Raw genomic sequence first — 17028 nt, 5'->3', positions numbered from 1 at the left:
ATGGAGGGAGGTCAGAGTGTGTTCCTGGTGGTGGATGGAGAGAGGCGAGATTGTGTTCCTGGTGGTGGAAGGAGGGAGGTCAGAATGTGTTCCTGGTGGTGGATGGACGGAGGTGACAGTATGTTCCTCGTGGTGGATGGACGGAGGTGACAGTTTGTTCCTGGTGGTGAATGGAGGGAGGTCAGAGTTTGTTCCTGGTGGTGGAAGGAGGAAGGTCAGAGTGTGTTCCTGGTTGTGGATGAAGATAGGCGAGAGTGTGTTCCTGGTGGTGGATGGGGAGAGGCGAGAGTGTGTTCCTGCTGGTGGTTGGAGGGAGGCAAGAGTGTGCTCCTGGCGGTAGATGGACGGAGATCGGATTGTGTTCCTGGTGGTGGATGGAGAGAGGCGAGATTGTGTTCCTGGTGGTGGAAGGAGGGAGGTCAGAGTGTGTTTCTGGTGGTGGATGAGGGAGGCGAGAGTGTGTTCCTGGTGGTGAATGGAGGAAGCGAGTGTGTGTTCCTGGTGGTGGATGGAGGAGACGGTTGTGTGTTCCTGGTGGTGGATGGAGGGAGGTCAGAGTTTGTTCCTGGTAGGGGATGGAGAGAGGTCAGAGTGTGTTCCTGGTGGTGAATGGAGGAGGCGTGAGTGTGTTCCTGGTGTGAATGGAGGAAGCGAGTGTGTGTTCCTGGTGGTGGATGGAGGAGACGATTGTGTGTTCCTGATGGTGGATGGAGGGAGGTCAGAGTGTGTTCCTGGTGGTGGATGGAGGGAGGTCAGAGTGTGTTCCTGGTGGTGAATGGAGGAGGCGAGTGTGTGTTCCTGTTGGTGGATGGAGAGAGGTCAGAGTGTGTTCCTGGTGGTGAATGGAGGGAGGTCAGAGTGTGTTCCTGGAGGTGGATGGAGGGAGGCGAGAGCGTGATCCTGGTGGCGGATGGAAACAGGTGAGAGTATGTTCCTGGTGGTGAATAGGGAGAGGCGAGAGTATGTTCCTGGTATTGGATTGAGGGAGGTCAGAGTGAGTTCCTGGTGGCAGACCGAAGGAGTCGAGAGAGTGCTCCTGCCGTTAGATGGAGGGAGGTCAGATTGTGATCCTGCTGGTGGATAAGGGAGGCAAGAGTGTTTTCCTGGTGGTGGATAGAGAGAGGTCAGAGTGTGTTCCCGGTGGTGGATGGAGGGAGGTCAGAGTGTGTTCCTGGTGGTGGATGGAGAGTGGCGAGAGAGTGTTCCTGGTGGTGGGTGGAGGGAGGTCCGAGTGTGTTCCTAGTGGTGGATGGAGAAGGCAACAGTGTGTTCCTGGTGGTGGATGGAGGAGACAAGAGTGTGTTCCTGTGGTGGATGGAGGGAGGTCAGAGTGTGTTCCTGGTGGTGGATGGAGACAGGCGAGAGTGTGTTCCTGGTGTTGAATGGAGGAGGCGAGTGTGTGTACTGGTGGTGGTTGGAAATAGGTCAGAGTGTGTCACTGGTGGTGGATGGAGGAGGCGAGTGTGTGTTCTTGGTGGTGAATGAAGGGTGGTCAGACTGTGTACCTGGTGGTGGATGGAGGGAGGTCAGAGTGTGTTCCTGGTGGTGGATGGAGGGAGGTCAGAGTATGTTCCTGGTGGTGGATGGAGTGAGGTCAGAGTGTGTTCCTGGTGGTGGATGGAGGGAGGTCAGTGTGTGTTCCTGGTGGTGGATGGAGGGAGGTCAGAGTGTGTTCCTGGTGGTGGATGGAGGCAGGTCAGAGTGTGTTCCTGGTGGTGGATGGAGAGAGGTGAGATTATGTTCCTGGTGGTGGAAGGAGGGAGGTCAGAGTGTGTTCCTGGTGGTGGAAGGAGGGAGGTCAGAGTGTGTTCCTGGTGGTGGATGGACGGAGGTGACAGAGTGTTCCTGGTGGTGGATGGACGGAGGTGACAGTTTGTTCCTGGTGGTGGATGGAGGAAGGTCAGAGTGTGTTCCTGGTGGTGGATGGATGGAGGTGACAGTGTGTTCCTGGTGGTGGATGGACGGAGGTGACAGTGTGTTCCTGGTGGTGAATGGAGGGAGCTCAGAGTTTGTTCCTAGTGGTGGAAGGAGGAAGGTCAGAGTGTGTTCCTGGTTGTGGATGAAGATAGGCGAGAGTGTGTTCCTGGTGGTGGATGGGGAGAGGCGAGAGTGTGTTCCTGCTGGTGGATGGAGGGAGGCAAGAGTGTGCTCCTGGCAGTAGATGGACGGAGATCGGAGTGTGTTCCTGGTGGTGGATGGAGGGAGGTCAGAGTGCGTTTCTGGTGGTGGATGAGGGAGGCGAGGGTGTGTTCCTGGTGGTTGATGGAGGGAGGTCAGAGTGTGTTCCTGGTGGTGGATAGAGGGAGGCGAGAGTGTGTTCCTGGTGTTGAATGGAGGAAGCGAGAGTGTGTTCCTGGTGGTGGATGGAGGAGACGAGTGTGTGTTCCTGGTGGTGGATGGAGGGAGGTCAGAGTGTGTTCCTGGTAGGGGATGGAGAGAGGTCAGAGTGTGTTCCTGGTGGTGGATGGAGGGTGGTCAGAGTGTGTTCCTGGTGGTGAATGGAGGAGGCGAGTGTGTGTTCCTGGTGGTGGATGGAGAGAGGTCAGAGTGTGTTCCTGATGATGGATGGAGGGTGGTCAGAGTGTGTTCTTGGTGGTGGATGGAGGGAGGCGAGAGTGGGATCCTGGTGTCGGATGGAAACAGGTGAGAGTATGTTCCTGGTGGTGAATAGGGAGAGGCGAGAGTGTGTTCCTGGTATTGGATTGAGGGAGGTCAGAGTGTGTTCCTGGTGGTAGATGGAAGGAGTCGAGAGAGTGCTCCTGCCGGTAGATGGAGGGAGGTCAGAGTGTGTTCCTGGTGGTGGATGGAGGGAGGTAAGAGAATGTTCCTGGTGGTGGATGGAGGGAGGTCAGAGTGTGTTCCTGGTGGTGGATGGAGGGAGGTCAGAGTGTGTTCCTGGTGGTGGATGGAGGGAGGTCAGAGTGTGTTCCTGGTGGTGGAAGGAGGAAGGTCAGAGTGTGTTCCTGGTTGTGGATGAAGATAGGCGAGAGTGTGTTCCTGGTGGTGGATGGGGAGAGGCGAGAGTGTGTTCCTTCTGGTGGTTGGAGGGAGGCAAGAGTGTGCTCCTGGCGGTAGATGGACGGAGATCGGAGTGTGTTCCTGGTGGTGGATGGAGAGAGGCGAGATTGTGTTCCTGGTGGTGGAAGGAGGGAGGTCAGAGTGTGTTTCTGGTGGTGGATGAGGGAGGCGAGAGTGTGTTCCTGGTGGTGAATGGAGGAGGCTTGAGTGTGTTCCTGGTGTTGAATGGAGGAAGCGAGTGTGTGTTCCTGGTGGTGGATGGAGGAGACGGTTGTGTGTTCCTGGTGGTGGATGGAGGGAGGTCAGAGTTTGTTCCTGGTAGGGGATGGAGAGAGGTCAGAGTGTGTTCCTGGTGGTGAATGGAGGAGGCGTGAGTGTGTTCCTGGTGTGAATGGAGGAAGCGAGTGTGTGTTCCTGGTGGTGGATGGAGGAGACGAGTGTGTGTTCCTGATGGTGGATGGAGGGAGGTCAGAGTGTGTTCCTGGTGGTGGATGGAGTGAGGTCAGAGTGTGTTCCTGGTGGTGAATGGAGGAGGCGAGTGTGTGTTCCTGGTGGTGGATGGAGGGAGGCGAGAGCGTGATCCTGGTGGCGGATGGAAACAGGTGAGAGTATGTTCCTGGTGGTGAATAGGGAGAGGCGAGAGTGTGTTCCTGGTATTGGATTGAGGGAGGTCAGAGTGAGTTCCTGGTGGCAGACCGAAGGAGTCGAGAGAGTGCTCCTGCCGGTAGATGGAGGGAGGTCAGATTGTGTTCCTGCTGGTGGATAAGGGAGGCAAGAGTGTTTTCCTGGTGGTGGATAGAGTGAGGTCAGAGTGTGTTCCCGGTGGTGGATGGAGGGAGGTCAGAGTGTGTTCCTGGTGGTGGATGGAGAGTGGCGAGAGAGTGTTCCTGGTGGTGGGTGGAGGGAGGTCCGAGTGTGTTCCTAGTGGTGGATGGAGAAGGCAACAGTGTGTTCCTGGTGATGGATGGAGGAGACAAGAGTGTGTTCCTGGTGGTGGATGGAGGGAGGTCAGAGTGTGTTCCTGGTGGTGGATGGAGACAGGCGAGAGTGTGTTCCTGGTGTTGAATGGAGGAGGCGAGTGTGTGTTCCTGGTGGTGGTTGGAAAGAGGTCAGAGTGTGTCACTGGTGGTGGATGGAGGAGGCGAGTGTGTGTTCTTGGTGGTGAATGAAGGGTGGTCAGACTGTGTACCTGGTGGTGGATGGAGGGAGGTCAGAGTGTGTTCCTGGTGGTGGATGGAGGGAGGTCAGAGTATGTTCCTGGTGGTGGATGGAGGGAGGTCAGAGTGTGTTCCTGGTGGTGGATGGAGGGAGGTCAGTGTGTGTCCCTGGTGGTGGATGGAGGGAGGTCAGAGTGTGTTCCTGGTGGTGGATGGAGGGAGGTCAGAGTGTGTTCCTGGTTGTGGATGGAGAGAGGTGAGATTATGTTCCTGGTGGTGGAAGGAGGGAGGTCAGAGTGTGTTCCTGGTGGTGGAAGGAGGGAGGTCAGAGTGTGTTCCTGGTGGTGGATGGACGGAGGTGACAGTGTGTTCCTGGTGGTGGATGGACGGAGGTGACAGTTTGTTCCTGGTGGTGGATGGAGGAAGGTCAGAGTGTGTTCCTGGTGGTGGATGGATGGAGGTGACAGTGTGTTCCTGGTGGTGGATGGAGGAGACAAGAGTGTGTTCCTGTGGTGGATGGAGGGAGGTCAGAGTGTGTTCCTGGTGGTGGATGGAGGGAGGTCAGAGTGTGTTCCTGGTGGTGGATGGAGAGTGGCGAGAGAGTGTTCCTGGTGGTGGGTGGAGGGAGGTCCGAGTGTGTTCCTGGTGGTGGATGGAGGAGACAAGAGTGTGTTCCTGTGGTGGATGGAGGGAGGTCAGAGTGTGTTCCTGGTGGTGGATGGAGACAGGCGAGAGTGTGTTCCTGGTGATGAATGGAGGAGGCGAGTGTGTGTTCCTGGTGGTGGTTGGAAAGAGGTCAGAGTGTGTCACTGGTGGTGGATGGAGGAGGCGAGTGTGTGTTCTTGGTGGTAAATGAAGGGTGGTCAGACTGTGTACCTGGTGGTGGATGGAGGGAGGTCAGAGTGTGTTCCTGGTGGTGGATGGAGGGAGGTCAGAGTATGTTCCTGGTGGTGGATGGAGTGAGGTCAGAGTGTGTTCCTGGTGGTGGATGGAGGGAGGTCAGAGTGTGTTCCTGGTGGTGGATGGAGGGAGGTCAGAGTGTGTTCCTGGTGGTGGATGGAGGGAGGTCAGAGTGTGTTCCTGGTGGTGGATGGAGAGAGGTGAGATTATGTTCCTGGTGGTGGAAGGAGGGAGGTCAGAGTGTGTTCCTGGTGGTGGAAGGAGGGAGGTCAGAGTGTGTTCCTGGTGGTGGATGGACGGAGGTGACAGAGTGTTCCTGGTGGTGGATGGACGGAGGTGACAGTTTGTTCCTGGTGGTGGATGGAGGAAGGTCAGAGTGTGTTCCTGGTGGTGGATGGATGGAGGTGACAGTGTGTTCCTGGTGGTGGATGGACGGAGGTGACAGTGTGTTCCTGGTGGTGAATGGAGGGAGGTCAGAGTTTGTTCCTAGTGGTGGAAGGAGGAAGGTCAGAGTGTGTTCCTGGTTGTGGATGAAGATAGGCGAGAGTGTGTTCCTGGTGGTGGATGGGGAGAGGCGAGAGTGTGTTCCTGCTGGTGGATGGAGGGAGGCAAGAGTGTGCTCCTGGCAGTAGATGGACGGAGATCGGAGTGTGTTCCTGGTGGTGGATGGAGGGAGGTCAGAGTGCGTTTCTGGTGGTGGATGAGGGAGGCGAGGGTGTGTTCCTGGTGGTTGATGGAGGGAGGTCAGAGTGTGTTCCTGGTGGTGGATAGAGGGAGGCGAGAGTGTGTTCCTGGTGTTGAATGGAGGAAGCGAGAGTGTCTTCCTGGTGGTGGATGGAGGAGGCGATTGTGTGTTCCTGGTGGTGGATGGAGGGAGGTCAGAGTGTGTTCCTGGTAGGGGATGGAGAGAGGTCAGAGTGTGTTCCTGGTGGTGGATGGAGGGTGGTCAGAGTGTGTTCCTGGTGGTGAATGGAGGAGGCGAGTGTGTGTTCCTGGTGGTGGATGGAGAGAGGTCAGAGTGTGTTCCTGATGGTGGATGGAGGGTGGTCAGAGTGTGTTCTTGGTGGTGGATGGAGGGAGGCGAGAGTGTGATCCTGGTGGCGGATGGAAAGAGGTGAGAGTATGTTCCTGGTGGTGAATAGGGAGAGGCGAGAGTGTGTTCCTGGTATTGGATTGAGGGAGGTCAGAGTGTGTTCCTGGTGGTAGATGGAAGGAGTCGAGAGAGTGCTCCTGCCGGTAGATGGAGGGAGGTCAGAGTGTGTTCCTGGTGGTGGATGGAGGGAGGTAAGAGAATGTTCCTGGTGGTGGATGGAGGGAGGTCAGAGTGTGTTCCTGGTGGTGGATGGAGGGAGGTCAGAGTGTGTTCCTGGTGGTGGATGGAGGGAGGTCAGAGTGTGTTCCTGGTGGTGGAAGGAGGAAGGTCAGAGTGTGTTCCTGGTTGTGGATGAAGATAGGCGAGAGTGTGTTCCTGGTGGTGGATGGGGAGAGGCGAGAGTGTGTTCCTTCTGGTGGTTGGAGGGAGGCAAGAGTGTGCTCCTGGCGGTAGATGGACGGAGATCGGAGTGTGTTCCTGGTGGTGGATGGAGAGAGGCGAGATTGTGTTCCTGGTGGTGGAAGGAGGGAGGTCAGAGTGTGTTTCTGGTGGTGGATGAGGGAGGCGAGAGTGTGTTCCTGGTGGTGAATGGAGGAGGCTTGAGTGTGTTCCTGGTGTTGAATGGAGGAAGCGAGTGTGTGTTCCTGGTGGTGGATGGAGGAGACGGTTGTGTGTTCCTGGTGGTGGATGGAGGGAGGTCAGAGTTTGTTCCTGGTAGGGGATGGAGAGAGGTCAGAGTGTGTTCCTGGTGGTGAATGGAGGAGGCGTGAGTGTGTTCCTGGTGTGAATGGAGGAAGCGAGTGTGTGTTCCTGGTGGTGGATGGAGAGAGGTCAGAGTGTGTTCCTGGTGGTGGATGGAGGGAGGTCAGAGTGTGTTCCTGGTGGTGGATGGAGGGAGGCGAGAGCGTGATCCTGGTGGCGGATGGAAACAGGTGAGAGTATGTTCCTGGTGGTGAATAGGGAGAGGCGAGAGTGTGTTCCTGGTATTGGATTGAGGGAGGTCAGAGTGAGTTCCTGGTGGCAGACCGAAGGAGTCGAGAGAGTGCTCCTGCCGGTAGATGGAGGGAGGTCAGATTGTGTTCCTGCTGGTGGATAAGGGAGGCAAGAGTGTTTTCCTGGTGGTGGATAGAGAGAGGTCAGAGTGTGTTCCCGGTGGTGGATGGAGGGAGGTCAGAGTGTGTTCCTGGTGGTGGATGGAGAGTGGCGAGAGAGTGTTCCTGGTGGTGGGTGGAGGGAGGTCCGAGTGTGTTCCTAGTGGTGGATGGAGAAGGCAACAGTGTGTTCCTGGTGATGGATGGAGGAGACAAGAGTGTGTTCCTGGTGGTGGATGGAGGGAGGTCAGAGTGTGTTCCTGGTGGTGGATGGAGACAGGCGAGAGTGTGTTCCTGGTGTTGAATGGAGGAGGCGAGTGTGTGTACTGGTGGTGGTTGGAAATAGGTCAGAGTGTGTCACTGGTGGTGGATGGAGGAGGCGAGTGTGTGTTCTTGGTGGTGAATGAAGGGTGGTCAGACTGTGTACCTGGTGGTGGATGGAGGGAGGTCAGAGTGTGTTCCTGGTGGTGGATGGAGGGAGGTCAGAGTATGTTCCTGGTGGTGGATGGAGGGAGGTCAGAGTGTGTTCCTGGTGGTGGATGGAGGGAGGTCAGTGTGTGTTCCTGGTGGTGGATGGAGGGAGGTCAGAGTGTGTTCCTGGTGGTGGATGGAGGGAGGTCAGAGTGTGTTCCTGGTTGTGGATGGAGAGAGGTGAGATTATGTTCCTGGTGGTGGAAGGAGGGAGGTCAGAGTGTGTTCCTGGTGGTGGAAGGAGGGAGGTCAGAGTGTGTTCCTGGTGGTGGATGGACGGAGGTGACAGAGTGTTCCTGGTGGTGGATGGACGGAGGTGACAGTTTGTTCCTGGTGGTGGATGGAGGAAGGTCAGAGTGTGTTCCTGGTGGTGGATGGATGGAGGTGACAGTGTGTTCCTGGTGGTGGATGGACGGAGGTGACAGTGTGTTCCTGGTGGTGAATGGAGGGAGGTCAGAGTTTGTTCCTAGTGGTGGAAGGAGGAAGGTCAGAGTGTGTTCCTGGTTGTGGATGAAGATAGGCGAGAGTGTGTTCCTGGTGGTGGATGGGGAGAGGCGAGAGTGTGTTCCTGCTGGTGGATGGAGGGAGGCAAGAGTGTGCTCCTGGCGGTAGATGGACGGAGATCGGAGTGTGTTCCTGGTGGTGGATGGAGGGAGGTCAGAGTGCGTTTCTGGTGGTGGATGAGTGAGGCGAGGGTGTGTTGCTGGTGGTTGATGGAGGGAGGTCAGAGTGTGTTCCTGGTGGTGGATAGAGGGAGGCGAGAGTGTGTTCCTCGTGTTGAATGGAGGAAGCGAGAGTGTCTTCCTGGTGGTGGATGGAGGAGACGAGTGTGTGTTCCTGGTGGTGGATGGAGGGAGGTCAGAGTGTGTTCCTGGTAGGGGATGGAGAGAGGTCAGAGTGTGTTCCTGGTGGTGGATGGAGGGTGGTCAGAGTGTGTTCCTGGTGGTGAATGGAGGAGGCGAGTGTGTGTTCCTGGTGGTGGATGGAGAGAGGTCAGAGTGTGATCCTGATGGTGGATGGAGGGTGGTCAGAGTGTGTTCTTGGTGGTGGATGGAGGGAGGCGAGAGTGTGATCCTGGTGGCGGATGGAAACAGGTGAGAGTATGTTCCTGGTGGTGAATAGGGAGAGGTGAGAGTGTGTTCCTGGTATTGGATTGAGGGAGGTCAGAGTGTGTTCCTGGTGGTAGATGGAAGGAGTCGAGAGAGTGCTCCTGCCGGTAGATGGAGGGAGGTCAGAGTGTGTTCCTGGTGGTGGATGGAGGGAGGTCAGAGAATGTTCCTGGTGGTGGATGGAGGGAGGTCAGAGTGTGTTCCTGGTGGTGGATGGAGGGAGGTCAGAGTGTGTTCCTGGTGGTGGATGGAGGGAGGTCAGAGTGTGTTCCTGGTGGTGGATGGAGGGAGGTCAGAGTATGTTCCTGGTGGTGGATGGAGGGAGGTCAGAGTGTGTTCCTGGTGGTGGATGGAGGGAGGTCACTGTGTGTTCCTGGTGGTGGATGGAGGGAGGTTAGACTGTGTTCCTGGTGGTGGATGGAGGGAGGTCAGAGTGTGTTCCTGGTGGTGGATGGAGAGAGACGAGATTATGTTCCTGGTGGTGGAAGGAGGGAGGTCAGAGTGTGTTCCTGGTGGTGGATGGAGGGAGGTCACTGTGTGTTCCTGGTGGTGGATGGAGGGAGGTTAGACTGTGTTCCTGGTGGTGGATGGAGGGAGGTCAGAGTGTGTTCCTGGTGGTGGATGGAGAGAGACGAGATTATGTTCCTGGTGGTGGATGGAGGGAGGTCAGAGTGTGTTCCTGGTGGTGGATGGAGGCAGGTCAGAGTGTGTTCCTGGTGGTGGATGGAGAGAGGTGAGATTATGTTCCTGGTGGTGGAAGGAGGGAGGTCAGAGTGTGTTCCTGGTGGTGGAAGGAGGGAGGTCAGAGTGTGTTCCTGGTGGTGGATGGACGGAGGTGACAGAGTGTTCCTGGTGGTGGATGGACGGAGGTGACAGTTTGTTCCTGGTGGTGGATGGAGGAAGGTCAGAGTGTGTTCCTGGTGGTGGATGGATGGAGGTGACAGTGTGTTCCTGGTGGTGGATGGACGGAGGTGACAGTGTGTTCCTGGTGGTGAATGGAGGGAGGTCAGAGTTTGTTCCTAGTGGTGGAAGGAGGAAGGTCAGAGTGTGTTCCTGGTTGTGGATGAAGATAGGCGAGAGTGTGTTCCTGGTGGTGGATGGGGAGAGGCGAGAGTGTGTTCCTGCTGGTGGATGGAGGGAGGCAAGAGTGTGCTCCTGGCAGTAGATGGACGGAGATCGGAGTGTGTTCCTGGTGGTGGATGGAGGGAGGTCAGAGTGCGTTTCTGGTGGTGGATGAGGGAGGCGAGGGTGTGTTCCTGGTGGTTGATGGAGGGAGGTCAGAGTGTGTTCCTGGTGGTGGATAGAGGGAGGCGAGAGTGTGTTCCTGGTGTTGAATGGAGGAAGCGAGAGTGTGTTCCTGGTGGTGGATGGAGGAGACGAGTGTGTGTTCCTGGTGGTGGATGGAGGGAGGTCAGAGTGTGTTCCTGGTAGGGGATGGAGAGAGGTCAGAGTGTGTTCCTGGTGGTGGATGGAGGGTGGTCAGAGTGTGTTCCTGGTGGTGAATGGAGGAGGCGAGTGTGTGTTCCTGGTGGTGGATGGAGAGAGGTCAGAGTGTGTTCCTGATGATGGATGGAGGGTGGTCAGAGTGTGTTCTTGGTGGTGGATGGAGGGAGGCGAGAGTGGGATCCTGGTGTCGGATGGAAACAGGTGAGAGTATGTTCCTGGTGGTGAATAGGGAGAGGCGAGAGTGTGTTCCTGGTATTGGATTGAGGGAGGTCAGAGTGTGTTCCTGGTGGTAGATGGAAGGAGTCGAGAGAGTGCTCCTGCCGGTAGATGGAGGGAGGTCAGAGTGTGTTCCTGGTGGTGGATGGAGGGAGGTAAGAGAATGTTCCTGGTGGTGGATGGAGGGAGGTCAGAGTGTGTTCCTGGTGGTGGATGGAGGGAGGTCAGAGTGTGTTCCTGGTGGTGGATGGAGGGAGGTCAGAGTGTGTTCCTGGTGGTGGAAGGAGGAAGGTCAGAGTGTGTTCCTGGTTGTGGATGAAGATAGGCGAGAGTGTGTTCCTGGTGGTGGATGGGGAGAGGCGAGAGTGTGTTCCTTCTGGTGGTTGGAGGGAGGCAAGAGTGTGCTCCTGGCGGTAGATGGACGGAGATCGGAGTGTGTTCCTGGTGGTGGATGGAGAGAGGCGAGATTGTGTTCCTGGTGGTGGAAGGAGGGAGGTCAGAGTGTGTTTCTGGTGGTGGATGAGGGAGGCGAGAGTGTGTTCCTGGTGGTGAATGGAGGAGGCTTGAGTGTGTTCCTGGTGTTGAATGGAGGAAGCGAGTGTGTGTTCCTGGTGGTGGATGGAGGAGACGGTTGTGTGTTCCTGGTGGTGGATGGAGGGAGGTCAGAGTTTGTTCCTGGTAGGGGATGGAGAGAGGTCAGAGTGTGTTCCTGGTGGTGAATGGAGGAGGCGTGAGTGTGTTCCTGGTGTGAATGGAGGAAGCGAGTGTGTGTTCCTGGTGGTGGATGGAGGAGACGAGTGTGTGTTCCTGATGGTGGATGGAGGGAGGTCAGAGTGTGTTCCTGGTGGTGGATGGAGTGAGGTCAGAGTGTGTTCCTGGTGGTGAATGGAGGAGGCGAGTGTGTGTTCCTGGTGGTGGATGGAGGGAGGCGAGAGCGTGATCCTGGTGGCGGATGGAAACAGGTGAGAGTATGTTCCTGGTGGTGAATAGGGAGAGGCGAGAGTGTGTTCCTGGTATTGGATTGAGGGAGGTCAGAGTGAGTTCCTGGTGGCAGACCGAAGGAGTCGAGAGAGTGCTCCTGCCGGTAGATGGAGGGAGGTCAGATTGTGTTCCTGCTGGTGGATAAGGGAGGCAAGAGTGTTTTCCTGGTGGTGGATAGAGTGAGGTCAGAGTGTGTTCCCGGTGGTGGATGGAGGGAGGTCAGAGTGTGTTCCTGGTGGTGGATGGAGAGTGGCGAGAGAGTGTTCCTGGTGGTGGGTGGAGGGAGGTCCGAGTGTGTTCCTAGTGGTGGATGGAGAAGGCAACAGTGTGTTCCTGGTGATGGATGGAGGAGACAAGAGTGTGTTCCTGGTGGTGGATGGAGGGAGGTCAGAGTGTGTTCCTGGTGGTGGATGGAGACAGGCGAGAGTGTGTTCCTGGTGTTGAATGGAGGAGGCGAGTGTGTGTTCCTGGTGGTGGTTGGAAAGAGGTCAGAGTGTGTCACTGGTGGTGGATGGAGGAGGCGAGTGTGTGTTCTTGGTGGTGAATGAAGGGTGGTCAGACTGTGTACCTGGTGGTGGATGGAGGGAGGTCAGAGTGTGTTCCTGGTGGTGGATGGAGGGAGGTCAGAGTATGTTCCTGGTGGTGGATGGAGGGAGGTCAGAGTGTGTTCCTGGTGGTGGATGGAGGGAGGTCAGTGTGTGTCCCTGGTGGTGGATGGAGGGAGGTCAGAGTGTGTTCCTGGTGGTGGATGGAGGGAGGTCAGAGTGTGTTCCTGGTTGTGGATGGAGAGAGGTGAGATTATGTTCCTGGTGGTGGAAGGAGGGAGGTCAGAGTGTGTTCCTGGTGGTGGAAGGAGGGAGGTCAGAGTGTGTTCCTGGTGGTGGATGGACGGAGGTGACAGTGTGTTCCTGGTGGTGGATGGACGGAGGTGACAGTTTGTTCCTGGTGGTGGATGGAGGAAGGTCAGAGTGTGTTCCTGGTGGTGGATGGATGGAGGTGACAGTGTGTTCCTGGTGGTGGATGGAGGAGACAAGAGTGTGTTCCTGTGGTGGATGGAGGGAGGTCAGAGTGTGTTCCTGGTGGTGGATGGAGGGAGGTCAGAGTGTGTTCCTGGTGGTGGATGGAGAGTGGCGAGAGAGTGTTCCTGGTGGTGGGTGGAGGGAGGTCCGAGTGTGTTCCTGGTGGTGGATGGAGGAGACAAGAGTGTGTTCCTGTGGTGGATGGAGGGAGGTCAGAGTGTGTTCCTGGTGGTGGATGGAGACAGGCGAGAGTGTGTTCCTGGTGATGAATGGAGGAGGCGAGTGTGTGTTCCTGGTGGTGGTTGGAAAGAGGTCAGAGTGTGTCACTGGTGGTGGATGGAGGAGGCGAGTGTGTGTTCTTGGTGGTAAATGAAGGGTGGTCAGACTGTGTACCTGGTGGTGGATGGAGGGAGGTCAGAGTGTGTTCCTGGTGGTGGATGGAGGGAGGTCAGAGTATGTTCCTGGTGGTGGATGGAGTGAGGTCAGAGTGTGTTCCTGGTGGTGGATGGAGGGAGGTCAGAGTGTGTTCCTGGTGGTGGATGGAGGGAGGTCAGAGTGTGTTCCTGGTGGTGGATGGAGGGAGGTCAGAGTGTGTTCCTGGTGGTGGATGGAGAGAGGTGAGATTATGTTCCTGGTGGTGGAAGGAGGGAGGTCAGAGTGTGTTCCTGGTGGTGGAAGGAGGGAGGTCAGAGTGTGTTCCTGGTGGTGGATGGACGGAGGTGACAGAGTGTTCCTGGTGGTGGATGGACGGAGGTGACAGTTTGTTCCTGGTGGTGGATGGAGGAAGGTCAGAGTGTGTTCCTGGTGGTGGATGGATGGAGGTGACAGTGTGTTCCTGGTGGTGGATGGACGGAGGTGACAGTGTGTTCCTGGTGGTGAATGGAGGGAGGTCAGAGTTTGTTCCTAGTGGTGGAAGGAGGAAGGTCAGAGTGTGTTCCTGGTTGTGGATGAAGATAGGCGAGAGTGTGTTCCTGGTGGTGGATGGGGAGAGGCGAGAGTGTGTTCCTGCTGGTGGATGGAGGGAGGCAAGAGTGTGCTCCTGGCAGTAGATGGACGGAGATCGGAGTGTGTTCCTGGTGGTGGATGGAGGGAGGTCAGAGTGCGTTTCTGGTGGTGGATGAGGGAGGCGAGGGTGTGTTCCTGGTGGTTGATGGAGGGAGGTCAGAGTGTGTTCCTGGTGGTGGATAGAGGGAGGCGAGAGTGTGTTCCTGGTGTTGAATGGAGGAAGCGAGAGTGTCTTCCTGGTGGTGGATGGAGGAGGCGATTGTGTGTTCCTGGTGGTGGATGGAGGGAGGTCAGAGTGTGTTCCTGGTAGGGGATGGAGAGAGGTCAGAGTGTGTTCCTGGTGGTGGATGGAGGGTGGTCAGAGTGTGTTCCTGGTGGTGAATGGAGGAGGCGAGTGTGTGTTCCTGGTGGTGGATGGAGAGAGGTCAGAGTGTGTTCCTGATGGTGGATGGAGGGTGGTCAGAGTGTGTTCTTGGTGGTGGATGGAGGGAGGCGAGAGTGTGATCCTGGTGGCGGATGGAAAGAGGTGAGAGTATGTTCCTGGTGGTGAATAGGGAGAGGCGAGAGTGTGTTCCTGGTATTGGATTGAGGGAGGTCAGAGTGTGTTCCTGGTGGTAGATGGAAGGAGTCGAGAGAGTGCTCCTGCCGGTAGATGGAGGGAGGTCAGAGTGTGTTCCTGGTGGTGGATGGAGGGAGGTAAGAGAATGTTCCTGGTGGTGGATGGAGGGAGGTCAGAGTGTGTTCCTGGTGGTGGATGGAGGGAGGTCAGAGTGTGTTCCTGGTGGTGGATGGAGGGAGGTCAGAGTGTGTTCCTGGTGGTGGAAGGAGGAAGGTCAGAGTGTGTTCCTGGTTGTGGATGAAGATAGGCGAGAGTGTGTTCCTGGTGGTGGATGGGGAGAGGCGAGAGTGTGTTCCTTCTGGTGGTTGGAGGGAGGCAAGAGTGTGCTCCTGGCGGTAGATGGACGGAGATCGGAGTGTGTTCCTGGTGGTGGATGGAGAGAGGCGAGATTGTGTTCCTGGTGGTGGAAGGAGGGAGGTCAGAGTGTGTTTCTGGTGGTGGATGAGGGAGGCGAGAGTGTGTTCCTGGTGGTGAATGGAGGAGGCTTGAGTGTGTTCCTGGTGTTGAATGGAGGAAGCGAGTGTGTGTTCCTGGTGGTGGATGGAGGAGACGGTTGTGTGTTCCTGGTGGTGGATGGAGGGAGGTCAGAGTTTGTTCCTGGTAGGGGATGGAGAGAGGTCAGAGTGTGTTCCTGGTGGTGAATGGAGGAGGCGTGAGTGTGTTCCTGGTGTGAATGGAGGAAGCGAGTGTGTGTTCCTGGTGGTGGATGGAGAGAGGTCAGAGTGTGTTCCTGGTGGTGGATGGAGGGAGGTCAGAGTGTGTTCCTGGTGGTGGATGGAGGGAGGCGAGAGCGTGATCCTGGTGGCGGATGGAAACAGGTGAGAGTATGTTCCTGGTGGTGAATAGGGAGAGGCGAGAGTGTGTTCCTGGTATTGGATTGAGGGAGGTCAGAGTGAGTTCCTGGTGGCAGACCGAAGGAGTCGAGAGAGTGCTCCTGCCGGTAGATGGAGGGAGGTCAGATTGTGTTCCTGCTGGTGGATAAGGGAGGCAAGAGTGTTTTCCTGGTGGTGGATAGAGAGAGGTCAGAGTGTGTTCCCGGTGGTGGATGGAGGGAGGTCAGAGTGTGTTCCTGGTGGTGGATGGAGAGTGGCGAGAGAGTGTTCCTGGTGGTGGGTGGAGGGAGGTCCGAGTGTGTTCCTAGTGGTGGATGGAGAAGGCAACAGTGTGTTCCTGGTGATGGATGGAGGAGACAAGAGTGTGTTCCTGGTGGTGGATGGAGGGAGGTCAGAGTGTGTTCCTGGTGGTGGATGGAGACAGGCGAGAGTGTGTTCCTGGTGTTGAATGGAGGAGGCGAGTGTGTGTACTGGTGGTGGTTGGAAATAGGTCAGAGTGTGTCACTGGTGGTGGATGGAGGAGGCGAGTGTGTGTTCTTGGTGGTGAATGAAGGGTGGTCAGACTGTGTACCTGGTGGTGGATGGAGGGAGGTCAGAGTGTGTTCCTGGTGGTGGATGGAGGGAGGTCAGAGTATGTTCCTGGTGGTGGATGGAGGGAGGTCAGAGTGTGTTCCTGGTGGTGGATGGAGGGAGGTCAGTGTGTGTTCCTGGTGGTGGATGGAGGGAGGTCAGAGTGTGTTCCTGGTGGTGGATGGAGGGAGGTCAGAGTGTGTTCCTGGTTGTGGATGGAGAGAGGTGAGATTATGTTCCTGGTGGTGGAAGGAGGGAGGTCAGAGTGTGTTCCTGGTGGTGGAAGGAGGGAGGTCAGAGTGTGTTCCTGGTGGTGGATGGACGGAGGTGACAGAGTGTTCCTGGTGGTGGATGGACGGAGGTGACAGTTTGTTCCTGGTGGTGGATGGAGGAAGGTCAGAGTGTGTTCCTGGTGGTGGATGGATGGAGGTGACAGTGTGTTCCTGGTGGTGGATGGACGGAGGTGACAGTGTGTTCCTGGTGGTGAATGGAGGGAGGTCAGAGTTTGTTCCTAGTGGTGGAAGGAGGAAGGTCAGAGTGTGTTCCTGGTTGTGGATGAAGATAGGCGAGAGTGTGTTCCTGGTGGTGGATGGGGAGAGGCGAGAGTGTGTTCCTGCTGGTGGATGGAGGGAGGCAAGAGTGTGCTCCTGGCGGTAGATGGACGGAGATCGGAGTGTGTTCCTGGTGGTGGATGGAGGGAGGTCAGAGTGCGTTTCTGGTGGTGGATGAGTGAGGCGAGGGTGTGTTGCTGGTGGTTGATGGAGGGAGGTCAGAGTGTGTTCCTGGTGGTGGATAGAGGGAGGCGAGAGTGTGTTCCTCGTGTTGAATGGAGGAAGCGAGAGTGTCTTCCTGGTGGTGGATGGAGGAGACGAGTGTGTGTTCCTGGTGGTGGATGGAGGGAGGTCAGAGTGTGTTCCTGGTAGGGGATGGAGAGAGGTCAGAGTGTGTTCCTGGTGGTGGATGGAGGGTGGTCAGAGTGTGTTCCTGGTGGTGAATGGAGGAGGCGAGTGTGTGTTCCTGGTGGTGGATGGAGAGAGGTCAGAGTGTGATCCTGATGGTGGATGGAGGGTGGTCAGAGTGTGTTCTTGGTGGTGGATGGAGGGAGGCGAGAGTGTGATCCTGGTGGCGGATGGAAACAGGTGAGAGTATGTTCCTGGTGGTGAATAGGGAGAGGTGAGAGTGTGTTCCTGGTATTGGATTGAGGGAGGTCAGAGTGTGTTCCTGGTGGTAGATGGAAGGAGTCGAGAGAGTGCTCCTGCCGGTAGATGGAGGGAGGTCAGAGTGTGTTCCTGGTGGTGAATGGAGGGAGGTCAGAGAATGTTCCTGGTGGTGGATGGAGGGAGGTCAGAGTGTGTTCCTGGTGGTGGATGGAGGGAGGTCAGAGTGTGTTCCTGGTGGTGGATGGAGGGAGGTCAGAGTGTGTTCCTGGTGGTGGATGGAGGGAGGTCAGAGTATGTTCCTGGTGGTGGATGGAGGGAGGTTAGAGTGTGTTCCTGGTGG

Source organism: Chiloscyllium plagiosum, unplaced genomic scaffold (assembly GCF_037043375.1).
Source record: "Chiloscyllium plagiosum isolate Xiang-an unplaced genomic scaffold, Cpla_swu_hap1 HiC_scaffold_6, whole genome shotgun sequence".
Lineage (NCBI taxonomy): Eukaryota > Metazoa > Chordata > Chondrichthyes > Orectolobiformes > Hemiscylliidae > Chiloscyllium > Chiloscyllium plagiosum.
The sequence above is the reverse complement of the archived record's forward strand: the minus strand, read 5'-3'. Positions refer to the sequence as shown.